The following is a 19,616-nucleotide window of genomic DNA, read 5'->3' on the forward strand; positions in this document are numbered from 1 at the left end:
CCTTCCCTTCCTTTTCCGACGTGTTAAGTTAGCTGTCAAATTCAGGGAAGCCAACCCAGGGGAATCATGGATGCATCTCTGAGCAAGTTCATTCTTATCTCAGGGTGTGAATGTTCTCACAGAGAGAAGTAAAGGCGATGGTTCAATTTGATAGCGGGGTGGAACAGCAGCTCTCAACCAGGTGAGTCCACAGCCGGGAACATCTGCCCATATCTGGAGATGTTTTTAGTCATCACAGCTGCTGGGGGTGGGAGGGAGTACCAGCATCTAGACGGTGCAGGCAAGGATGCTAGTGAACATTGTCCAGGGCACAGGACAGTCTCCTGCAATGAAGAGACATCAGGTCGGAAGGCCAGTAAGCACTGAGGTGGAGAAGCCGGTGTTTGGTAAGCCTGGGGTGGTTGTTATGTATCCTTGGGGGTGTTGTCATTACTCCTGTTGCCTGGAGGGAGCACATTAGATGGTTAGAGGATGCCTCCATCCTAACCTTGCCTCCGCTTCGATCCAGATGTGGGACCCAGTACAATCACAGTACAAAGCCTGCAGGTTCCCCTCTCCTGGGTCAGAATGAAAATGCCCCTGGTACCACTCCTTGTTAGGAGGCACAGCTGAGCTGCTGGAGATGACAGACAGCTCGGCAAAGTCTGAAGCCCTTTGTAAACACCAGGCGATATTTATCCATCTTCCTCCCAAAGCAGAAGAAAAGTCTGATCCCTAAGAGCCCTCCAGCCTGGAACTCCATCTCTCCTTGCCCAGACAACTCCCAGCAGAAATGACATCGCTTGAGTGTGCACATTTCCGCTGAGTCCTCTTGTTTAGCCTGAGAGTTGTGTGCGTGTGGCTGGGACAGAGGAAGGGCTCTGAAAAGCGGGGTTGCTTCCTCCTGGGCAGCATCATTACCCCACCATTGTTTTCCTATGGGAGGTCCACCATCTGCACATCAATTACGTTCCAATTCTTTTCGCTTTGAAGAGTTTCCTTTATCTCATTAGCAACTTCTTGTTTCCTGGGAGCACGCCACCTCTAGGATGCTTTGTTTTGTTCGAGATTGTTTCTCGGGTTCCTGGGAAGCTCAGACTTGAGGAAGGACTGGGGGAGATGGGAACCGTGGAAGAGCAGGAGTGTGGGGGCATGGAGGCCTCTTGGGGTGGGGGTCATGAGGGTGCGTGTACCAAATCTCTGTACCAATGGCAGGCAGGGGTCAGGGAGGGCGGACCGGCAGGTGGAACTCAGGTTCGAGGTCTGCAGGTGGGGTTTTGGTGGCAAGAAGTGGAAGATCCATGGACTCAGGTTGGGTTGAGTGGAAATGAAGACAGAGGACAGCAAATGTCGGAGGAGAGCGGGGTCTAGACATCTCATTGATGTGGGAGAGGTGAGAACTAGGGGGATGAAGGAACTGGGAATGGGGAGGAGGTTGTGGACAGAGAGCAGACATCTGTCATCCCCACGAGGGTCCTCCCAGCTCAAGGTCTGGGTGAGGTCGTTGGAGGGGGTGCTTGAGGTGGGGTGGGGGTCCCTGAAGAGAGAGTTATTGAGGCAGAGTGGAGTCCTTGGGGCAATCAATAGAGGAGGGAGGTCCTTGGGGAGGTGACCAAAGTGTGGTGGGGTCTCTGGGGGTGTGATTGAGGTGAGATGGAGTCCATGGGGGATGACCTGGTGGGGGAGTTATGGGGATGGGGAGCCCCTGGGCAAGTGATTAAGGTGTGACTGTGGACCCTCTAAGCCTCCCAGGAGCCTTGTGGGGTGGAATGGAGATGGGTCTCAGAACTTTGGAAACCAGACTGGGGGGCTAAATCTGGAAGAACTGACTCCTCTCTGGGGAGAGTGTGAAGCCGAGGCCCCCAGTGTATTCTGGCTGTGGAGGCAGTTCTGCCATATTTGTGGACAGCAGGACAGAGCTTGCTGTAGCAAATGGCATGGTGTCGCCTGTCACAGCAGAGGCTCTGGTGCCTGGAGATGTGACGGGCAGTGGTGACAGCTGATAGCCCTGGGTCTGCGAGGACAGGAAGCAGGTGTGCCCTGTGGGCCGAGCCTAATCCAGGGGACCCAGAGGACACTGCTTACCCAGGCCTGGCCAGCTGTGGGCTGTGAGGCTACAGGCCTGTGCTGAGAAGGGAAGCTGCATCGGCTACAGGATGGCTCACCTGTGCTGACATATGGGCGCCCCTGCCCTGCCCCTACTCCCCGGCCTCCGACCTCCATCTCCCAGCTCATCTTGACAGACCCCTCTCCTGCAGGAGGGTGTGTGGGCTATGCTTCGGGCAGCATGCAAGGGACAGTGCTCTGGTGTGATGGAAGTCAGGCCAAATCCAGGTGGACAGAAGGCAAGAAAGGATGAATCTGGACACTGCCACCCTCAGCTTCTCCACCAGTGTTCTTTCCAAGCCCAGTGTGGCCATGGCCTCCTCTGTTAGAGGCTGTTTTCTATTTCCCAAACTCCATCCCTTCCCACCCTGTCAGGGATCGAGGAAGCCGGGAACCCAAGAGGATGGTTTGGGGCCAAGAAGCACGGCCCAGAGTCAGACAGACCAGAGCTGGAGGCATCTTGGCCCCTCCCCTGGATGAACGGATGTGGAAGAGAACCAAACACCTACAAGGTTCTGATGGCCTTGGACATGCCCGCTGGGCATCCCCTGTGCCTCCCTGTGACACTGGCCCTGGAGATGGACACACCTGGTCAGCATGGTCTCCCTCAGGGGCTATGAGCTCCTTGAGGGAGCTCCTGGTCATTGCTGTAGCCTCGGGGTCTCACCCAGTTCCTGGCACAGAGTAGCCACAGTTCATGAACGGCATCACTATCCAGGGACCCTTCCTTTTTCCTGCACTGCCAACCATTCCAGAAAATTCTATCAATGTGACTTGTGCCTTCGTATCACTCCTCTTCTGAGGCCCCTACTTCTTCATATGAGGAGAGGCTTTCTTTTGGATACTCAGGGAGGGTCTCAATCCACCGTTAGAGGACAAATAAATGGGAATCAGAAAACCTATGTGTTGTGACATAGGTAGCCACTCATTATGAACTGAACCGTGCCCCTGTGATCTGTTGGTTGAAGCCCTAACCCCCAGTGTGACCTGCTGTAGGGAAGTAGCTAGGGTTAATTAGGTCATAAGGGTGGGCCCAAATCCAATCGGACTGGTGTTCCTAGATAAAGGGGAAGAGACATCAGGGAGCTCCCTCTCTTCCTCTTTCTCTCACCAGGTACCAGAGAAGGGACCAAGTTAAGACACAGCCAGAAGGTGGCAGTCTGCAAGCCAGGAAGAGAGGCCTCCCCAGTAACTGACCCCACCAGTGCCCTGATTTCTTAGACCTTTTCTCTGAAACTGAGAGACAATAAATGTCTGTGTTTAAGCCCCTCAGGCCTGAGAGAGTCAATTTCTAGGTAGGTTGATAAGAAGTCCGGGGTCCCTGAGGAGGAGAAAGGGGCCCAGAGCCCTAGAAGCGGAGATAGGGGCCCAGAGCCCTTGAAGAGGAGATAGGGGTCTGGAGTTCTCAAGGAGGAGAAAAGGACAAACTTTTTTTCTACATTGCTTTGTCTTAGTCATTTTAACAATGTGTCTTGCTTCAGTTCAGTTCAGTTCAGTAGCTCATTTGAGTCTGACTCTTTGTGACCGCATGGACTGCAGCACACCAGGCCTCTCTGTCCATCACAAACTCCCAGAGTTTACTCAAACTCATGTCCATTGAGTCGGTGATGCCATCCAGCCATCTCATCCTCTGTCGTCCCCTTCTCCTTCCAATATCATTCTTTCCCAGCATCAGGGTCTTTTCAAATGAGTCAGTTCTTCTCATTAGGCGGCTGGAGTATTGGAGTTTCAGCTTCAGTATCAGTCCTTTCAATGAATATTCAGGACTGATCTCCTTTAGAATGGACTGGTTGGATCTCCTTGCAGTCCAAGGGACTTTGGACTGGATGAAGTACAAGCTGGAATCAAGATTGCTGGGAGAAATATCAATAACCTCAGATATGCAGATAACACCACCCTTATGGCAGAAAGTGAAGAGGAACTAAAAAGCCTCTTGATGAAAGTGAAAGAGGAGAGTGAAAAAGTTGGCTTAAAGCTCAACATTCAGAAAATGAAGATCATGGCAGCCGGTCCCATCACTTCATGAGAAATAGATGGGGAAACAGTGGAAACAGTGTCAGACTTATTTTTTGCGGGGCTCCAAAAAACACTGCAGATGTGATTGCAGCCATGAAATTAAAAGACGCTTACTCCTTGGAAGGAAAGTTATGACCAACCTAGATAGCATATTCAAAAGGAGAGACATTACTTTGCCAACAAAGGTCCATCTAGTCAAGGCTATAGTTTTTCCTGTGGTCATGTATGGATGTGAGAGTTGGACTGTGAAGAAAGCTGAGTGCAGAAGAATTGATGCTTTTGAACTGTGGTGTTGGAGAAGACTCTTGAGAGTCCCTTGGACTGCAAGGAGATCCAACCAGTCCATTCTAAAGGAGATCAGTCCTGGGTGTTCTTTGGAAGGAATGATGCTAAAGCTGAAACTCCAGTACTTTGGCCACCTCATGCAAACAGTTGACTCATTGGAAAAGACCCTGATGCTGGGAGGGATTGGGGGCAGGAGGAGAAGGGGACAACAGAGGATGAGATGGCTGGATGGCATCACTGACTCGATGGACGTGAGTTTGAGTGAATTCTGGGGGTTGGTGATAGACAGGGAGGCCTGGTGTGCTGCGATTCATGGAGTCGCAAAGAGTTGGACACGACTGAGCAACTGAACTGAACTGAACTGTATCTTGCTTGAGGACATGTTTCCCCTTAACAGGAACCTTCTGACTAATCTTGTTATCTTTGTATGTTGTGGGAGTGGGTGGGTCTGGTAAGACCTTTCTATTGTTAGTTCTAAACTTGTTAATTTAAGATATACATTGTGGGAGTTCAGTTCAGTTCAGTTGCTCAGTTATGTCCCAGTTATTGCAACTGCATAGACCATAGCCCTCCAGGCCTCCCTGTCTATCACGAACTCCCAGAGTTTACTCAAACTCACGTCCATCGAGTCGGATGGAACTTTGTTGACAAAGTAATATCTCTGTTTTTTAATATTCTGTCTATGTTGGTCTAACTTTCCTTCCAAGGAGTAAGGAAAGCAGAGACATTACTTTTAAAAAGGAGAGACATTACTTTGTCAACAAAGGTCCATCTAGTCAAGGCTATGGTAAAAGTATGTAAGTCATTGATGAGACTAGTGAGAGGGAGCACTCTCTGTCCCCTTCTGATGTCTTGTCAGAAGCTTTCTCTGTCCCTTTTTATACTTGAATAAAACTCTGCTACACAAAAGCTCTTGAGTGATCAAGCCTGGTCCCTGGTCCTGGAGCTAAATCTTCTTTGGAGATCATGAATCTGACATCCTTCACTGCAAGCTACCAGGCCCTGTTAAAGCAGCCTGAGTTCATTTCCCTGCCCCAGTTGGAGGAGGTGACAGTCACCTAGAACTCTCCTCTCTGCTCTTGTGCCCATTGGAACTTGTCTGGTTTTGTTCAGGCTCTTCCAGCAGCTTCAATAGAGAACAAGCCAGCCGCTCCTTGCCTGGGCCCCTCCCACAGGGGTGAGCCATGCAGGATGGGTGGAGGCCATTTCTACCCTCTGACAATTTTGCAGAGTGGCCCTGAAGGCAAGGCCCGGGGGAGGAGATGGATAGGACCCCAGGCTGTGCTCTGGCCACAGGCAGCCAGCTTGCATTTCCCTTGGTAGTTTATGGAGATGCATCTCCATCGACCACAGATAGCCATGAACCCAGAGACTCTGCAAACACCCGCTGAGCAGCTGAGATCCTTAGGGCTCACCTGTGGGATGATGCTGATGTCACTTCACCTGCCATCTGGACTCTTGGCTGCTCATGGAAGTCCACAGGGCCTGAGCAGCTTCCTGGAGCCCATGGTGTGCTCTGGAGGATGGACACTTGTTCTGTTTCCTGTGTTCCTGATTAACAAATATTTATGATGCCCTCTAGATACCCAGATCCTACTCCAGATGCAGGACACATCGGCAAATCAGCCACAGAACATCTGTGCCCATTAACTTCTGTTTTGGTTGGGGGAGGGGTGCAGAAAATAAACAGCTAGAAAAACCTCCAGTGGTGACAGCTGTTTTGAAGAAGATAAAAGTGTTGCTCTGATGGTGGGGGTGGTGGAAGATAGGGAGGCCTCTCCAAAGAGGGGAGAACTGAGAAAGAAGTAGCATCCAGGGGAGGGTCCGGGGAGAGCCCTCCAGGCAGAGGGAACACTAGTGCAAAGGCCCTGGGGCAGGAATGAGCTGGAGGGTCCTGGGAAGCTGGCTCGGCTCCAGTGCAATGAGGGAGGAGACAGGCCCAAGAGGGAGGTAGGGGGCCCTGAAGGCTGGCTCTTCAGAGGTTCAGGAAGGCAGGAAGCTGTGGACGGATTCAGTCCCAGGGGTGGGATGTGCTGACTTACATTTCTGAAGGCTTGCTGGGCTGCTGCAGGGTGGGCCCGAGGGTACAGGTGGACCCCGAGCCCATCCTTCTCTATGTCCTGCCACTGGCTGGTCCAGGCTGTGGCGTCTCTCCAGCAGTCTCTCCTGACCCCTCCCCAGCCTCCTACCTGAGTCTTTGCTCCCACTCCCACCTCCCTAAGGTCTAGATTTTACCCAACCACCAGATAACATCCCTCACTCCTCATCTCAAACCCTTTGGGGGCTTCTGTCTCATTCAGAGAAAAGTCAAAGTCCTCACAATCCTGCCAGGACAGACCACATGCCCCGGGGACATCACCCTGACTTCCATCATGCCGTTTCCCCAGTGTCCTGGCTGTCGCGGGCATAGCGCACGTGTTTATCACTGGTCTCCCTGCTCCAGGATCAGGGTCCAGGGTGGGGGCTTCTGTTTGGTTTGCTGCTGCCCCCTGGTGTGTGGACTTGTCCCAGCCCACAGCAGGGCTCAGTCAACATCGTGAGATGGACCGGAGGCCTCTGCTGGGAGCCATGGCCAGGGGCCTGAGGGGGCCAGCATCTTTGTGTGTGGAGGGAATCAGAGGGATCCAGATGGACTCTAAGACCTGTCTACAGGCCTTGCTGGCCAGTCAGCTGTGGGGGCTACTGAGAGGAAAAGATTCCTCCAGAAGGGCCCTCGGGGTTTCAGCTTGAGCCTCTGTGTATGTGTGAGTAGATGCACAGTGAGGTGTGTGAAGGAGATAGGGCAGGACCCATGGGCAGACAGGGACACCAGGTTTCTGCTTTGCCCCAGGGAGGTTTGAAACTTCACAACTGGTTCTGAGTGGCATTAGAAGGAGGCAGCTTCACGTACCCCTGAGGGCCAGGAGAGGCATTAAGGCTGGAGTAACAGTGAGGGTAGGGGCTTCCCAGGTGGCTTAGTAGTAAAGAACCCACTTGCCAATGCAGGAGACACAGGTTTGATCCATGGGTAGGGAAGATCCCCTGGAGAAGGAAATGGCAACGCACTCTAGTATTCTTGTCTGGGAAATGCCATGGACAGAGAAGCCTGGTGGGCTACAGTTCAGGAGTTAGCAAGGAGTCAGACATGACTGAGCTACTAAACAACGATAACAGTGTGTGTGTGTTGGGGGGAGGGGTGGGTGTCAGGGACCCCAGATGTGCTATTTGGATCAGCGTCAGGTAGGACCCCATGGAAAGAATGTGGTCAAGCCAGGAAAGGCCACTGAGATTGAGTCTGGGGCCCTCCAGCATTTAGGCAAAGCAGTTGGCAAAGGAAGAGTGTGTCAGAACAATGTCCTTGAGTGTTACAAGCAGTTCTGCTCCCAGGTGTGTCTCATTCAAGCCAACTGCCCCAGGGTCCACCCTGAAGTCCTCAGTGCTGAGAGTGACTGGGAGATAAAATGGAGGGGCTCTGTAGGGGTCTCTGCATCCTCCCGGATGGTGGATGCTGTGTCCACACCTCAGGAGTAAACACATGCCGGGTTATACTGTCCTTTCTCATGCATGGCTGGGATCCCTGGACCTCGAAGGAAGGTGCCAGGTTGTTGTTTCTCAGTCTCCAAGTCAGGTCTAACTCTTTGCAATCCCATGGACTGCAGCACGCCAGGCTCCCCTGTCCTTCACTTTCTCCCAGAGTTTGCTCAGATTCACGTCCATTGATTTAGTGCTGCTATCTAGCCATCTCATCGTCTGCCACCCTCTTCCCTTTTTGCCTCAATCTTTCCCAGCATCAGAGTCTTTCCAATGAGTTGGCTCTTCGCATTAGGTGGCCAAAGTATTCAGCTTCATCATCAGTCCTTTCAATGAATATTCAGGATCGATTTCTTTTAGGATTGACTGGTTTGATCTCCTTGCTGTCCAAAGGACCCTCAAGAGTCTTTTCCAGCACCGCAGTTTGAAAGCATCAATTCTCTGGCACTCAGTCTTCTTTATGGTCCAACTCTCTGAAGATTGAGTTAACAAACAGCTACTCAGACGTGTGTCCTGGGACTTGCAGCCTTCTTGTTGCCTGGGTCTCTCCAGTGAGCTCTCCTGGTTCTGAGCCATGCAAGGAGCGTCCTGCCCCATGCCCGCCAGGGGTGACTCCCCAGAGGCAAGGCTGGGACAACCACAGCCTGTCTCCCAGGGAGCATGTTGTCAGTTGCCCAACTTCCTGCCATCTTTCAATTTTCTTCTTGTGAACTGATATTTTCACTGTGATTCTGCCCCAGCCCTTCTGACCTAATTCCAATTTACGTGCTGGATTTTCTTATTTCCTCTTCAGTCTGACTGGATACATGAAGCTGCTTTATCACCAGGCAATTTTAATCTTCATATAGAGACTTCTTGTGGTTTCCCATTTTCTGTGTTTCCTTTGAGTTTCAGCCAATAGGCACATAATGCCTGTGAAAGGTGCCTGGATTCCAGGGGCTGTTTGTTGAATTATTCAAAGTACTCTTTAGTGATTTGCTTTTTGTGGGTTCATGTGGCTTCTTACCAGAGGTGTGGATGGGTGAGGGCCTACTGTGTGTCGAATGTAGATGAGTTGAGGGGGAGAAGTTGACTGTCAGTAAGGCAGAGAACACTCCTAGTCTAATACAGATGCAAACACCATGGTCCAGCAGGTCAATGGTATGCTGTGAGACAAGACTCTTAGCGAGAGCAGAGGTAGTAGCAAGCTCATGCGGATGGGGAATTCTTAGCATTGTTGGATATGGGAACTGGGTCATTCATTTAGCCAATGAATATGTAGTAGGCATTGTTTTTCTATGCAGAGAATACAAGGAGGGTGGCCGGCATCCATCCATGACTTACCCATGACTTCATCCATTTATTCAACCATTTACTCATCCATCCATCCACCATCCATGCATTCCTCTATCCATTCATCCATTTACTCATCCATCCACCCACAGATGGGATTAATTTATAAGATTAATTAAGATGGATTAATTTAGAAGAGGACAGAGTCCAAAGAAGCCTCCCCAAAATAACCAAGATAATGTAGGAGGCTGACAACTGCTGACAAGAATAAAACAGAGTGATGGTACAGAGCTGGTTGCAGAGATAAGTGACCTGTCTTCCCAATAAACAGGCCACCTAGAGCCTGAGCCATGGGTAACTCAGTCTAGCTCCACCCAAGAGTGAAAGGTGTCTTCTGATGGGTGCACAGGACAGGACTGGTCACAACCTGCACCTCAAGTGGGAACTAGGCCCGGGTCTTGGAGATCCAGCAGCGTTGTGTGTCACATACAAGCCGGGGGCTGACCAGCTGGTGTTTTTAGTCCACCAGGACACAGACTGAATGAATAACACTGCTGGCCAGCAGTCAGCCAGCTGGACGGGTGGGACTAAGCCAGTCTCCTTTTCCTTTCTTTGGCTGCACAAATCAATAAAGGATTAGACTTGGCTCTTGTCATTGCCACTGATTGATTTCGGAATTTCAAAGGATGTTAATTTTAAGACGGCAGCGTTTGGGGACATTTCATTATATCCCATTAGGACATTGAGAGCACTGAATATTTTAATCTGGGGTACTGAATTATTTAGGGTCCAGCATTGACATGCCTAATGAAATATGATTCCTCCTTTTTTGGGGGGTTCCATATCTGGCTATAGCAATTATTCATTAACAGAGACAGAGAGAGAGAGAATGGCGTTATACTAGGGCCATTAAAGTGTTCTATTACTGATGATCTATAAAGGGAAAAACACTGATCAGACTCCACCAGGCACACTGGAACATTCGGAATATCATTAATTTTAATGCTCTGTTCCAAAATCACAGAGCTATTAAAATAAAACTTCAAGTTTGGGGGGAGAAAAGGAAATGTATTCTAAATTATTGCTAATGAGTGGGAAACATTTAAATCAAGCTAAATTGACCCTAAAGTTTTGCCTAATACTCTCATCAGACACAGGTTATTTTATATTCATTTCAGGTTGTCCTGAACTTGACCAAACCCCTGTCCTCCTGGGTAGTGCCACAAGGCTTCTTGTAAAGGGGTTCTGAGTCTGTATTCCATTCACAGGCCCTTACCAAGCAGAACCTTGAACTCAGAAGGAGGGGGCATCTCAGCTTTTACAATCAATCCTTAATATTCATTGGAAGGACTGAAGCTGAAGCTACAGTACTTTGGCCACCTGATGCGAAGAGCTGACTCATTGGAAAAGATCCTGATGCTGGGAAAGATTGAAGGCAAAAAAGAGAAGAGGACAGCAGAGGATGAGATGGTTAGATAGCATCAGTGACTCAATGGACATGAATTTGAGCAAACTCTGAAAGATAGTGGAGGACAAGGAAGCCTAGTGTGCTGCAGTCCATGGGGTCACAAAGAATCATACATGACTTCAAACCAAACAACAATGGCTAACTCAGTGAATGGGTTGATTCTGACCAGAGAAGAAGGTTCATAAAGCAATGACTGAGCACACACCAGAGAGCCTTGGGTGGCAGGAGCTTGGCAATGTGGAGGGCACCTTGTTTCTCTTTCTCCCAGAGGCCTTCGGCCTTGTGGTCATATCAGGCAGGAGGGATAGATGCGTGTGGGTGTTTTCAAGGAACAGGGGTGATGGCTGGAATCTCCAGGCTGTAACCAAGTGAGTCAAGCTTCATTTCCAGGTTGGAGGGATTGGACACTGGAGAGGCTTTCATCCTTCTGGTCTGTGTCAGAGTGGGCACGTCCGTTATCCACAGTGAGTCCAGGGGTCGTGGCTGAGCTGCTCACTGCGCTCGTCTCTTTCCTAGAGGTTTGCAACATCATCCTAGGCAAGTCACACTGCACATTCTATGGGCTAGTGGCTGCCGTGCAGCCCTGAATGCTGGTCATATTCAGTGAGGAGCTTTGGCCATTGCCAGTGAATATCCACTTGGACCAGGATGGCAAACCTAAGACCATCACAGGATTCCAGGCACACACAACCCCAGAGATGTGTGCTCACTGAGAGCAGGCAGAATGGGCCATGGAGGAGTTTCTTCCTGTTACCCCTGTTCTGGAAGGTTTTGTCAACCTTCAGAAGAACCCCAGCAGTGACCTCTGAGTGGCCACCTGAGGCTCTGAGTAGCAGCTGAAATGTCAGCGGGTCATGCTTCCTGCTGCCAGGGATGGGTACTGCTCCAGACCTTGAGGGGACTTGTTACCTCCTGTTCTTTTGTTACTGAGTGAGGTAACTTTGTTGAATAAAGACTTTTACATCTGAAAAAAAAGAAAAAAGCAGAGCAGCAGTGGGGTAGGGGAAGGGAATCTGGAACACCAGAACCTGATGGATATCTGTCACCAGCCAGCTGTGTGACCTGGGCAGGTGGCTTTGCCTCTCTGAGCTTTCATTAATTTCAATTCCCTCCTCATCCTTCGGGACTGAGCATAAATACCATCTCCTTAGAGAGGGCTTCTGGGACACCTATCCGCACGGGGGTGGCGGTTCATCCAGTTATTCCCTATGGTACTCCTCCCCCCACCTCCAGTGCGCTTCTCTCACAGCACTGAGCAGCAGCGGAAATCACTGTCCACCGCTTCATTTTTGTCTTTCCTACTAGAAGGCAAATTCCATGTGTACAAGGACCTTGTCATTTCTGCAAGTGCCTGGCTCTTCAGTATCTATAACAGTGCTGGGCACACAGCAGGCACCTAGTGAAGATGATTTGAATGAACAAAGGTGTGTGAATGGACAGAAACACACCCTCTGGCCCACTCACTAGGATGACATGGAAAGCGTTTATACAGGGTGGGGAAGGATATCAGAGTCTGCTTGGAAATTTGAACCAAGAGTGTTTTCAGTTGATTTACAGCACCAACAGGGCTAATAATAATAACAATGGCCCATAGTTACACAACATTGTGTTCTTTTCATTTGTATCTGTATTTGTGTTCTTCTCTGGTCACTATGGCAACCCTGCCAGACTATCCTGAGAACTGCTTAAATAAAAAGCTTAACCAAGATACAGAAAAGTTGAGGGACTTAACAAAAGCCGCAAGGTGCTTGGGAGGTGCTGCTGCTACTGCTGCTAAGTCACTTCAGTCGTGTCTGACTCTGTGTGACCCCATAGACGGCAGCCCACCAGGCTCCCCCGTCCCTGGGATACTCCAGGCAAGAACAGGGGGTCCTAAATATCAGGAGCTTCACATGTAGTCCAGTCCCCTTCCTACCCCTGCCTTTCATAATTTGAATTATCTGTACACTTAAAACAGACAACCTATAAATTTAGAAAATCCATTGTTTTCACTTACATGGTGGCTGTATGTGGGAATTAGCGTTTACCTCTCTGTGGGCCCTTGGACATCCATACATATACATGCGCACGTACTGTATACTTTCTCTCTCCCACTCCTCTATGAGGAGGCGTTGTGCATGTGATCCAAGGCTTCCAAAAGGGAAGCAGAAGCCACAGAGAGCCTGGAGCCCTGAGGCAGTCTGGTCATGGCCAGCAGAGCTTGGGGTGATGTGGGCTCTGTGTGTAGGACAAAGCCAACACAGTGCATGGCTCTGCGTTCTGCCCCTCATGGCCCTTTCCATGGGGATGGATGTGAAGAGCACCACACAGCAGCTGAAGGTGGTCAGTGCAAACTCTTGCAAGGTGCATTGAGAAAATGCAGACCAGCCACCAGCAGAGCAAGCCTAGGCTCATGTGCTGCAATTCGCAAGGCCGCTTAGTCAAGAACCATGCCTGGGGGACCATTCTTGATCAGCCAACCTCTAGTTGACCCATCAACTGACCATCAGTGTGTGCATGAGACTCATTGAGTTCAACTGAGCCGTATCCAGATTGGCAGAACTTCCCAGCTAATTTACAGACCTTGAACCCAGTAAATGCTTGTTTTAAGTTGGCAGCCTCTGGGGTGGTTTATTATGCAGCATAGCTGACTGACACACATCCCTTGGCTGAATGCCCACTGAAGGCTTAAATCTCAATCCTGACCTCATCAGGAAACACAGGTCCTGGTCTCTGGTAGATTGTAATCTAGTGCTGGACCCCGTGTGTATACAACTGAGTATAATAAGAAGGAAAACTGTAATCACAGTATTTGAGGTGCAAGGCAGGGGAGCACTAGGGGAGAAAGTGATATCTCCCCAAGTGAAAGTCAGAGAATTGGGATGAGTTTGAAGGAAAAGTAAAGAAGAGGTAGGATTTTCACATAGGGGTGTGTGTGTGTGTGTGTGTGTGTGTGTGTGTGTGTGTGTGTGTGCATGTGTGTATAGAAGCATTCCTGCTGGATGAAAAAGCAAAAGCACAGGTCCCCTTCTGCAATCCTTTGAATACAAAGTGAAATATTATTTGGAGAGATCTTGGTCTTTATTGACTGTAATTGTGACAAGATGAACCAGTCAACTAGATTTCAATGGAAGCTACAGAGAGGGGTTAATTAAAAAATGGTGGATATCACATTCGGTAATTGACCTAAAGAGTTATTTGCACAAGGACAATATGCAATTTTCAATTAGCATGAAAAAAGGAATGGCTCAATGTCAATTCATATTAAGTGATTATGATTGTGTTCGGCAGAGTTGGGGCAGGAGGAGACCATCTCCTACTCCATGAGATGCTGTTGGAGGACAATCAGGGTCCCAAGAGCATCCACCTCCCCCTAGGACCTCCCAGTCCGTTCTGGGTAACTGCAGAACATCGCAAATTATGTTTCAGGTCTTGGATGGTCACCTCTTCTTAAAGTTTACTGCTTTATTTAGTACCAAAGTTGCTTCATTATTGGCAAGGAACTTTCTCTTAACTCAAGGCCATGAACACCAAGAATAGATAATAACATGGTCAGCAAGAGAGGAGGCAGGGGGTTATGGGTATTTTCTGGGGAGCACTCAGGTGGAATGAGGGCTTCCCTGGTGGCTCAGTGGTAAAGAATCCATCTGCCAATGCAGGAGATGCAAGTTCGATCCCTGGGTGGGAAAGGTCCCCTGGAGGAGGAAGTGGCAACCCACTCCAGTATTCTTACCTGGAGAATCCCATGGACAGAAGAGTCTGCAGGGCTACACTCTGTAGGGTCACAAAAGAGTCAGACATGACTGAGTCAGACATGACTGAGTCAGACACGCATGCAGATGGGACGGGCAGTTCTCAGGCAGAGACTCCCTCCCTTCCCTCCACCTCTGCATCCCTCCCTCGCTTCCTCAGTCCATCCAGCTCTCCCTTCCTCTCCTCATCCACACTTCCTTCCCTCTCCTTCCTTTCTCCTTTCCCTCCCCCGCTCCTTTTCCCTTCTCTTCCTCTCTCTTTCTCTCTCTCTTGGCCTGAAGATTGATCAGCCCCAAGAGACAGATAATTCAGGTCAACCCAAGCTGTACAATTAAAACTGTTAACATTCACAGGGCCCCAGTCTAGTGCAGTTTGTGTTGGAAAGCTCAACACATCTTCACCCCCAGGGTCCTGGAAAGCAGGATCACTTTTTTCCTCCTTCACATGGGAGGCTGGAATTGGTACAAGGGCGGCTATAGGATGTGGGTGCTTTTTGGCTGTAGGGGAGGAAAGCTGTGCCTCCATTTTGTCTTCTGACATGGCACATTGAGGGCCTCTGGCCAAGGTCCCCTCCCTTGGTCGATGCTGGACTGTCAGCACCCAGCACGCCTAGGGCTCCTTTCTTGAAGTCTCTGCTGATCAGCCTCTCTCTGATGACCTGCCATTGCTGTGCCCTGTTCTCAGAGGTGCCCTTTCTGTGCTGTACCTGCAGGTCATGGGTCTACCCATCTCCCTTATGCAGAGGTCTTAGGGGGGCACCTCATCGCAGCCCCAAAGTCCTGGAAGGCTTATGGAAATGAGAAATAAATACGGAGGTAAATGCTCCTTTCACAAACAGACCTTCTGCTTTATTCCAGAGTTTTCCCCTGAGCTGCTTGGATTATCTGGTTGGAGGTACAATAGCAAAATCAGTATTTAAGGATGAGTCTCGACAGCTCAGGTTTACATTTTCCATCTGAAGGAACTCTCCCTATAGCCTTCAGACAGACCTGGAATCCAAGACTAGAGAGCCCTGACTCCTGACCAGATCAATTGCCCTAGGGAGCAGTACTGTGATTTGAACCCAGCTGTGAGGAACCTGGAGTGACAACATCCAGCCCTGTGACCATGAACACAGCTAAGGTCAGGAAGTCAGGCCATTGGTGCTCTGGGACTCACTCCTGGAAACCCTCCCCAACTATGTGACTTAGATGACACCCCATGCCCTCTTGCTCACCTGGGAAGAGACCAGACTCAGCCCTCTGTTGGCCCACTCTTTGCCTTGTCAATAATTAGCTGACAGTTCGTTCCCACCACCAAGGGGACAAAGTGCTTATTAATCCACCCTGGCTTCTTCTTCTCTCCACCCCAGGCCCACCCTCTGCTGGAACCAGTAGGCAACCCCTCCTGAGAATAGGCCAGCCTTGGGGTAAATGTTCTCTGATTTATTATCTGATCTCTCCTTCCTTTCAGAACCCTTCCCCACACCCGGTGCTTCTAGTCTGAAAAAGAAAAATGCCTTGCCCAACTCTTGAGATGCTTGGAGACCCTGTGGTCACAGGGACCTTCCCATGGTTGTATTCCTTATTAGATACTTATAGCCACCTAGGATAGCATATTAAAAAGCAAAGATATTACTTTGCCAACAAAGGTCTGTCTAGTCAAGGTTATGGTTTTTTCAGTGGTCATGTATGGATGAGAGAGTTGGACTATGAAGAAAGCTGAGCACTGGAGAATTGATGCTTTTGAACTGTGGTGTTGGAGAAGACTCTTGAGAGTCCCTTGGACTACAAGGAGATCTGACCACTTCATCCTAAGGGAGATTAGTCCTGGGTGTTCATTGGAAGGACTGATGCTGAAGTTGAAACTCCAATACTTTGGCCACCTCATGCGAAGAGTTGACTCATTGGAAATGACCCTGATGCTGGGAGGGATTGGGGGCAGGAGGAGAAGGGGACAGCAGAGGACGAGATGGCTGGATGGCATCACCAACTCAGTGGACATGAGTTTGAGTGAACTCCAGGAGTTGGTGATGGACAGGGAGGCCTGGCGTGCTGTGACTCACAGGGTCCAAAGAGTCGGATATAATTGAGCGACTGAAGTGAACTGAACTGAACTGATAGCCACCTGGGAAGCCCAGGTGGCCCTAGTGGTAAAGAAAACCCCTTCCAGTGCAGGAGACATAAGAGATATGGGTTCAATCCCTGGGTTAGGAAGATTCCCTGGAGAAGGGCACAACAACCCATTCCAGTATTCTTGCCTGGAGAAGTCCATGGACACAGGAGCCTGGTGGGCTGCAGTCCATATGGTTGCAGAGTCAGACACAACTGAAGTGACTAGACTAGCCCTTCCCCTAATTAGAATAGCTGCATCCCTAGCCAGAACATCACCTCAATTAGAATTACTACACTCCTAATTAGAATAGGACCTCCTCTAATTAGAATTGTTGTTGTTTTGTTGGACCCTTGCTACCCCATGGACTGCAGACTGCCAGGCTTCCTTGTCCTTCATTATCTCCCGGAGTTTACTCAAACTCATGTCCATTGAATCAATGATGTCGTCCATCCATCTCATCCCCTGTTGCCTCCTTCTCCTCCTGCCTTCAACTTTTCCCAGCATCAGGGTCTTTTCCAATGAGTCAGTTCTTTGTATCAGGTGGACAAAGTATGGGAGTTTCAACGTCAGCATCAGTCCTTCCAAAGAATATTCAGGGTTGATTTTCTTAAGGATTGATTGGTTTGATCTCCTCGCTATCCAAGGGACTCTCAAGAGTCGTCTCCACCTCTAGTAGAATAATCATGCCCCTAATTGGAATAGCCTCTGCCAATTAGAAAGGCCATGCCCTTAATAATTTTATTTTTTTATTTTTTAAATTTTAAAATCTTAAAATCTTTAATTGCCCTTAATAAGAATAGTCCCTCCTCAATTAGAATGGCCACACCTCTTGATTAGAATACTCGCTTCCCTACAGTGGTCCTTTTTCAACAGTTCATTGCTCATTGCCTTGAATTTCTCTTTCCTTTACAGCCTAAACTCTGAATCAGCTACAGCCCCCAACAAATAAGCGACTTGCCTATATCTTCTGCTCTTGACAACGACAGTGGCAGTTTCTTCCCCAGAACTCCAATTCCCTCACCCTGCCAGTCCTCACCCAAGTTCAGTGTCCTATATGTGACAGGTCCTAGAAGTGTCTGGTTCTGAATGACTGATGAAAACTAACAAAGCCTGGGGCAGGGCTCCACCTGCTGAGGTCTGGAGCCCAGTATCCCCCGCTGAGTTGATGACTTCTGGCCTCTGATGAGATGAGTGCAGAAACAAAGAGGAAGGAAGCATCTAGGAACTTCTACAGCAATTTGGCAGTCATTTTATTTCCTTTGAAGCCAATAATACTATTTTTTTTAAATTGGAGGTTGTCTCTCATATGTCTAGTTTACATATGCCTCATATGTCTAGTTTTCACTTACCTACCAATTTACTTCCCTCCCCCCAGCTTTACTGGGGTATAATTGGCAAATGAAAATTGTATGCATTCAAGATACACAATGTGATGTTTTGATATATGTATACATTGTGAAATGATTGCCACAATCAAACATAATTACCATTTTGTGTGTGTGCAGCAAGAACACCTAAGATCTGACTCACTTAAAACATACTTTACAAGAGCATTGGTTTGTGATTGGGTGGTCTTCCCCTCAGACAATATGAAAAGCCAGACTCTGAAAGACCTGGTGTCTGCAGCAGTTCCCAGCCCCTCAGGGGAGCATCCTTCACCTGTACGGGACAGAGAGTTTAGTACATGAGGCTGAAGGCAAGACAGCAGGGGGACCAGCATTACCACTGTGTACATCCGGGCAGCTTCACAAAGATGGGAGAGTGTGTGCTGGGGTGAGGATGCCAGATCCGAGGGAACGCTGTGATACCTGGCATTTCTGGAGCACCTGCTCTGCACCAGGCACTGGTTATGGTCTCAAGTGCCTTGGGGCCATCCTTTGAGGTACCTCTGACAATTCTTGCCACTTTCTAGATGAGGACACAGAAGTACAGGCAAGTGCAGGAACTTGCCAGAGATGCACCAGGACAGAACCAGGGGTCAACTAAGAGCTGGAGTCTGGAGCCCAAACACAGGAAGGCCACACGGTATGTGTGCACATATGTGTACATGCCCGCATGTGGGAGTGTGTGCCTGCATGGGTGTATATACACATGTCTCTACGCATATGTGGGTGCATGCACGTGTATGCAGGTATGTGTGCTCACACAAGTGAGTGTGTACATGGTGAGAATGAAACTGGCCTTCTGCCGACATGGAGAGGTCATCTCCTCCCCCTGCCCACACTCTCCCAGGCTCTGACTACCCCCCAAGCCCTGGGGTTCTGGTTGCAGCCCTCACTGATGGTGAGGAGGACTCATCCACCACAGTGGTGCCTGGGCTGCCTCCAAACCCAGAGGCCACGTGGACCTGTTTCCCCTTGCTCCACCCATTCCTCCCCAGTTGGGGGGGCTGAGGATACGCCCCCCACATCCCAGTGGAGGAAACAGATGAGAACCTCATCTATGACTGACCTCAGGGGAAGGGGTGTCCCTGTAGGAGTCGCCATCAGGACACTCGCCAGCTTATTGGGGCCGGTTCCCTACGATCAGTGAAGGAGAAACGACCATCTGACATGTCCACCTGTGTCCTTGTCCCCACGTTGGTGGCCTGTTGCTAAATAAAGCTCAGAGCAAGGTGTTTCCTCCTAAGAGGCAGGACATGGCCGTCGTGGCTGGAGCCAATCAAGGCTGATCCACCGAGCCCTTCGTGTGTGCAGCCAGGCAGGTGCAGCTCACCTGTGTCCTGATGAATGGCACTTTGCGAAGCTGACCCTGCCTCCTGGACAGCCCCTCCCCTCACACCTCTACAGGGTCTTGGCTCTGAAACACTCCCTCCTCTGCCCTGGATTGGAACCTTCCCAGCCTGAAGGATGATCTACAGTTTTTCATCTGTCTGCCTTGAAGGAGGAGAATGGCCCCAGACCTTCTTCCCACCCCCCAATCCAGCCCAGATCCAGCAAATAGCCACAGTGTTTCCTGAAAGAAGGCTTCCAGATTCTTTCCTACCCATGGTAGAGAAATGTTTCCTTCTGACTGATTACAGAAGCCTGAGCCCAGCAATCACCCATGGCCAGAGGAGGCCAATTAGCTTTATTTCACCATCTCTCAGCCTCTCTTCTCCAGGGCAGCCAACTCGGCAGGCTGTGGTCTGGGGTAAGCTAGTCACCCCCTTGTG

The sequence above is a fragment of the Capra hircus genome, chromosome 16 (assembly GCF_001704415.2).
Source record: "Capra hircus breed San Clemente chromosome 16, ASM170441v1, whole genome shotgun sequence".
NCBI classification, from domain to species: domain Eukaryota; kingdom Metazoa; phylum Chordata; class Mammalia; order Artiodactyla; family Bovidae; genus Capra; species Capra hircus.